Source organism: Palaemon carinicauda, chromosome 19 (genome assembly GCF_036898095.1).
Source record: "Palaemon carinicauda isolate YSFRI2023 chromosome 19, ASM3689809v2, whole genome shotgun sequence".
Taxonomy (NCBI): domain Eukaryota; kingdom Metazoa; phylum Arthropoda; class Malacostraca; order Decapoda; family Palaemonidae; genus Palaemon; species Palaemon carinicauda.
In genome coordinates, this window is record NC_090743.1 from 59,477,859 (window position 1) to 59,485,358 (window position 7,500).

Sequence of the window (7,500 nt, forward strand, 5' to 3'; positions counted from 1 at the left end):
TAGGTGGTACAGAACTTACTGTAGCTCGCTTTCAGCCGGCCATGCATTGCTCTTGACTTACCGCCCATGTTTACACACTGCTCTAAATGAGTCCCAGTATCAGCATAGGACAATCTCACCTCTAACGATTCACTGAGAAACTGGAAGGGTGAACCTTTCTGGAGATATTTTTATCCAAAAGAAGAGATATAGAGTTAATATATACAGTATATATATATATATATATATATATATATATATATATATATATATATATATATATATATATATATATATATATATATATATACATAGTGACTCTTTAATTTCAAAGTAAAATACTCTTGGAAGCTTTATAACGATGGCCAGTGTTTAGGCCCTGATATGTCGACCCTTTAGTAGTGATTAGTTACTAGTATCCATATCACACAGTAAAAAATAATAATTACACAGGCCTTAGTTTGGCATGAATGAAAAATAAAAGTTAGTGGAACTTCTTTATTTCACAATAACTCTATTCTGGGTTTGATGACAGATGGCAACCCGGAGATCATCCTCCACCCAGATTCGTGATCGGTATTTGTTTCTTAATGTATGACAGTAGCCAAATATATCTTCACATAAATAGTTTGATCGAAAAGGGATTAGTATGTCCAATGCAGTTTTGGATAATTCCCTTGCAACTGAAATCCAGAGCTTATCCAGTGTGGTTGAAAGAAAAAATGTTTGTTAGGTTCGATCACTGGAGTTGCGCCAGTTGAGAGTGAGTATGTCTCGGTCTTGGATGATGTTTCCAACAAATTTAGCTAACATATTCAAACTATTACAAGTATATTGTATAATATTGTAACTGTTGAAAAAAAATTGATTCAACACTATTTTTTGGCTGGTGGACCAAAAGTTTGATTTTATAGTCATTAGTTTTTTGTATCATCTGGCAACCACCTCCTCAAAAAAAGGCAGGGGTCAAGACCCCCAGGCTGAGAACCACTGTACTAAGGTACCGAGTGAAAGACGAATCCTGGTTCAATGATGATCGTAGACATGCTTATTTGGAGAAGCAGGAAGCTATCATCTTTGGAAGGATAACAGATCAAATTTGACTTGGAATAACTATACTCAGCTAAGAGCTTTTGCTCAGAGAGTTTATGCTTCAACTGAAAAGGAATACAATTCAACCATTAAAGAAATCTTTTCTGGTACAACTCAGGAACATAAGTTGTGGTCTACCCTTAAATCTGCACTCTTTGGTGTAGACGCAACAGTTCTTATTTTACTTAAACCAGATGGCTATCACTCACTGTCTAAAGGAAAAGGTAACCATTTTGGCTGATGTGTTTGATAGTAAGCAGAGTAATGAGAAACTTGTTCCTCTCCATTCCTGTTTTCCTGGGACTTAACTATCTAGTTAAGCTTCTCGATCTCGTGAAATTAAAGCTCTCTTGGTGGACCTTAATGCTTATGAAAGACTGTAGATTTCTTAGCTCCAAAGTTATCTGTTATTTTGCACAAGTTAGCAAGAAGGGGAGCTTTTAGCACTTATTGGAGAGTTGGTAATGTTACTTCATTATGTAAATGCGTTTGTGTAGCTCAATTCCCTCTGATTACCGCCCAATTTCAATATCTCCCATATTACCTGAAGTTTTTGGCAAAACGTCTTAATGAATGTCCTGAAAGTAATCATCTTATCCCTAGTTTGCAATTTGGCTTTCGTAAAAGCCATGTAGCATGTGATGCCCCTTTTAAAATCTTCAATGCTCTACAAAAATCCTTTAATTGTTGTCAGGAAGTTCGTATGATTGGCCTTGATTTTAGTGCTGTCTTGCTTTTGCCCTGTTAATCATGAGGCCCTTATTTTCAAACTCAAACAGTTGGGAGTGGTGGGTCTTTTCTTAGCATCATTATTGAATTTTTAAACAATTAATAGCAAAGAGATTTTGCTGATAAGCACCATAGTGAGTATAGGAATGTGTTACCTGGTGTTCCTCAGGGTGGTGTTCTTTTCATACTATATACACAAGCCATCTGGTTTGACCTAGAAAACAAGGTCGTTGCATATGCAGATGATGCTACTCTCTTTGCATCAATTCCATCTCCTGAATATAGATCAAGGATTGGCGAATCCTTTAATAGAGATGTAGTTAAAATCAATGTCAGATGCAAATTATGGGGCATGAAGTTGAATCCTAACAAAACACAAAGTATGAATGTAAGTAGGTCGAGGACAGTAGCTCTTCAACATCCGGATCTCAGCATTGATAATTCTCATTTAACTCTGCATGAAACTTTTAAAATTTCAGGTGCGATTCTTGACAGCAAATTTGCTTTTGAGAAACACACTATGTCTGTGTCTCTTTTTCAATTACACAAAAATATTTGTTTATTGAGAAAGTCTTTAAGATTTTCGGTGATCAGTCTATTCTGAAGAAGTGTTTTGATTCTTTCATTCTACCTCGTTTCGAGTATTGTTCTCATGTCTGGTCTTCAGCTCCTGATTCTCATCTGAACTTACGGTCGTTCAATTAGTTCATTATGCATGTTGCATAAGATTGTTCATAATTCTGACCATTCTTTACGTTCAGATCTTCCCGGACAGTTCCATTCTGTTCGTAATACTAGGTATGTAGTTAATGCTAATAGTCAGGCATTCTACATCATGAGGCTCAATACTACATAGTATTCTAGAAGTTTTATTCCAGCTCTGACCAAGTTGTGGAATGATCTTCCTAATCAAGTAGTTAAATCGATAGAAATTCAAAAGTTCAAAGTTGCAGCAAATGTTTTTATGTTAAACAGGCTGACATAAGTCTCTTTTTATAGTTTATGAATGAAAGATCTGTATTAATGTTGTTACTTTTCGTTAGATCTTTTATTTTGATTGTTAATTTCTTCTCATATAGTTTATTCATTTGCTTTCCTCACTGGGCTATTTTTCGGTGTTGGAGCCCTTGGGCTTATAGCATCTTGTTTTTCCAACTAAGATCGTAGCTTAGCTAGGAATAATAATAATAATAATAATAATAATAATAATAATAATAATAATGGTAACTTTGATGATGTTAATGTTTTAAATGTGTGCCAAATTACAGACTACCCTTACCTCTTGGAATAAATGACATATTCATTCTGATCTGTCTCAGTATGCTTGCAGATATCTATCTGTATAACAGAAATCCTCTTACATTAAAAAACATAGGATCCCATTAAATACAACAATATTTATCTGCAGCATTAAGAATACTGAATAGGATCCTATTACGCACAGAAATATATGTGTGCAGCATTAAGAATACTGAAGAGGATCCTATTAGGCACAGCAATATTTATCTGCAGCATTAAGAATACTGAACAGGATCTCATAAAATACAACAATATTTATCTGCCGCATTAAGAATACTGAATAGGATTCCATTAGGCAAAAAAAATATTTATCTGCAGCATTAAGAATCCTGAATAGGATCCTATTAAGTACAATAATTTTTTATCTCCATCATTAAGAATACTGAATAGGATCCCATTTGGCAAAGCAATATTTATCTGCAGCATTAAGAATACTGAACAGAATCTTATTAAGTACAACAATAATTATATGCAGCATTAAGAATACTGAATAGGATCCCATTTGGCATAACAATATTTATATGCAGCATTAAGAATACTGAATATAATCCCATTAGGTTCAGTAATATTTATCTGCAACATTAAGAATACTGAATAGGATCCCATTAAGTATAACAATATTTATCTGCAGCATTAAGAATACTGAACAGGATCCTATTAGGCACAGCAATATTTATCTGTAGCATTAAGAATACTGAATATAATCCCATTAGGTACAGCAATATTTATCTGCAACATTAAGAATACTGAATAAGATTCTATTAAGTGAAACAGTATTTATATGCAGCATTAAGAATACTGAATAGGATCCCGTAAAGTACAGTAATATTCATCCTCAATATTGGGAATACTGAAGAGGATCTCGTTAAGTACAGCAATATTTTTCTGCGCCCTTAAGGGTACTGAAGCACGTCACGTAACTCTTTCCAATGATATTTTCAGGCAAAGACTAAACGTGAATGCTCCCTCTGTTTATGTCATCAAGGTCTTTGTTGATGGCGTTGAGGCTGTTGGATCTAGAACAGTTGAGGTTAGAACATTTTGATTTATTCAAGCCTTAATTATTCTGAATTTTATATCATTTTTGTTAATTCAAATTTCCGTTAAACTGTATTGGATGACCTAAATGAGTTGTGGTTAGGAAAATATAAACTTGATTGGATTTTTATTTACATTTTTATAACTTGTATTAAAAATAATAATTTTGATAGTTTTAAATAATACAGTAATTTGCCAACATAAGCACCACATTTTTTCCTCCAGTTTGCCAGCTGGATGGCACCAGTCATAGAAAGAATGAATCCAAGATGGGACCTGCCAGGCCAGTTTACAGAAATGACTGGTTATATGCAGACGGACAGGTACCAGGTGACACAGTTTAATGATCCTTTGGAAGACGACCTATCGTCTGGAAGAGTCATGACGGGGTGAGTATTCCTCCATTAGACAAAGCTAGACATTGACATGTTATCAAAGGTAGAATAGTGACAATATTAACGGTAGAATAAGTAACATTGTCTCAATGGTACCTTAGTGACAATGCATTAATGGTAGAATAGTGTCATTATCTCAGAGGTGACACGGCATCAGTGATGGAAGGGTGACATGGTATCAAAATGACTCTTTCAGATACTGTAAACACACTTGTGTGTGCATTTTATTGCTTTCAAGCAAACTATGTATAAAATTTAGTTAGATTAATGAAGCACTACACAAGGATTATTCAGAGATTTTCTTAAAACCATCACATCAAACACGGGCAAGCTTAAGTCCAAGTTTTCAGAAGCGGTGGCATAGTCACCAAGCTTGAAATCGACTCTAAGTGTATAGATTGTCACCCTTAGCACGACAAATGCCCCACAGTTCCGGGATTAAGTGAATTAAGCTGAAATCCAAAAGTAAATATGACACAGGTAGTAATAAGAGCAAGGAAACTGGTAATACCTAGAGACCAAACATACACAAGCACTTTAGTGCCTAATCTCCATCCAAAAGAGCCTTGGATGAGCAATTCTAAAGCTGGTGATTACTCACCAGGTACACCTACTCAAAGCGCATAAAGTCATTTAGATTATTTGTCAATGAAAATTTTTCATAGGCTGAGCAAGGCTAGAATTCAGAACCCCCTTGAGTGCTTGTTGCTGAGCGCCCCAGTTAGGGATCCAAGGGTAAATAAAAAAAAGAGAGGACAATTATAAAAAGTTACAGTTGTTGGTTGATATATTTGGAAGATATCAGGCATCACAACACCAAAGGGTGTCAAAATGTAGACTTTTGAAGGAATGGCAAGACGAATATCATTGTGGAAGTTAGTCATTTGACATAATTGTCTAAAAAAAAAAAAAAAAAGTTTTTTTTTTTTTTAAACGAATGGGTGAGATAGCTTTATTGAAAAGCAACCCTGTATTCAATTTGTAGTTTTTAATTTCACATATCATTCGCTGCTGAAGTCAATTGTGAAAAGCTTAATGTCAAAGTAACTCTCCCACCCAAACTATTTACTCATGTTAGAAGTAGGGTAAGAAATGTCAAATACTGGAATAATTCCCCGTCGTTAAATTTCCAGGGTGTACGTCGACAAAGTCGAATGTGAAATGGTGAATGCCACGAGTGGAGAACTGTACGTGCCTCTCACTTCTGCTGCCCTCACTTGCCGAGTACTTAGTCCGAACATAGGTCCTATGAATGGCACCGTTTACGTGACGACGAGAGGTGCGTCCGAAACCAGGTGGTATGGAATGTACTCGGATTCACAGGACAAGCTCTATCAGTACCACACATATGCAGGTATTAATTGCTACGTGATGCTTTTTCTCATGTTAGTTTCAGAGCACCAATAGGAACCATTGCCTCTGGCCCCCACAGTTTGGTGAAGGTTGCACTTAATGTAGGCTTACCTGCAGTAAGGATTGATCCTGGTCTCAGCCCATTTTGTTATGTATACTTGAAATAACCTTTTATGTTAGGATTTCTTTAAATTTTCATTCACGAATCTTTCTTTTTTTTTGCAAACAATTTTCGTAATAATAAACAGCTAAAATAAAGGAAGGATCTATATTATTATTGATAACCTCTCAGCAATAGAAAAAAAAAAACAGCAAGCTAATGTAGACACCACTACATGATTTGACTATTTCTGAACAGGTGTGAACAGTGTGTCTCCAAGCACCGGATCACCTGGTGGAAATACACTGATAACCGTCACAGGTGTCGGATTCAGCAGTATTCCTGGGGCCACTGAGGTTAGAATGTTATTTTGTTTTCAAATATTTTATGATAATAACATCAATTTCTCGAAAAGGGTTCTTTAAGGATTATCGGGTTTCCCTATTTCTTTATTCGTCGACTTTATTTTCCTACTATTGTTCTTAATGATCGTTCAGTAAAGACATTATTCGATTATATTCATTTATTGTTTAGACCTTCTTGTGTACAATTTCGAATGATCGGAATGATCATCTCTTTATTTTTCGTCAATTTGTGTTCAGTGGTATTGAACATTACTAATTTATGGAAATAATTTATCGTTTTACCATGATTTTAAGACTTCACTACCAAATAATAGCAAATTTACATAATTTCATATTAATCATTTTCATAATTCTTTGTGAAGAGAGAGAGAGAGAGAGAGAGAGAGAGAGAGAGAGAGAGAGAGAGAGAGAGAGAGAGAGAGAGAGATTTTGTCTCTAGTTAAGGAACCTCTTATTGTGTCAAATAATCGAACCAAATTTCTCCACGAACACATTCAACTTCTCTATCATCCTGCATTTCAGGTTCGCGTCGGAGGGGCCGTCTGTGACATCCAGACCATCTCTTATGACTCGCTCACCTGTCTGACACCTGCCCAAGATGCCACTTCACCTGGGCCACGTAAGATTCATTTTGACTCTACTGATAATACCTTTTTACTGAGCTGCCGCTGTCAATGTGGTCTTTATTTCTCTGCTTATTTAGATTGGCATACTGTTTTTGTATTACGCATGAGCTTGTCTATTTGTAGAATTATGAATATTTGTTTGATAATTAGTTTTTCCTTTTCTCTGTCCCATTTTTAATATCTTTCACATTTGAGTATTTGGTTGTCGGCAACTTAATGACTGCATTGGGATTATCATAGTAATTTTAGATAATAATGATAATAATAATAATAATAATAATAATAATTAATGATGATGATGATGATGATGATGATGATATGCCCATGGCTAACGAGACCAAAGCGTTCATTATCATGGCTTTGCATCCTAGGGTCGACCACGTGTTCGATTTTTCCGATTACAATTTGCCAAGCCACGATAATGACACTCAGGATTCTTTATACAGTGATGAAGTAATATATAATCTATACAGTGATCAACATCTTTGTCCATCAGGCTGTGGTCTAGCTCAGAATGAAAATCT

At 35.3% G+C, this 7,500-nt stretch overlaps 1 pseudogene; it reads left to right on the forward strand.

Annotated features, from left to right (window-relative positions):
• The window catches only part of LOC137658650 (fibrocystin-L-like), a 145,801-nt pseudogene that overhangs the window by 19,334 nt on the left and 118,967 nt on the right, over positions 1-7,500 (forward strand).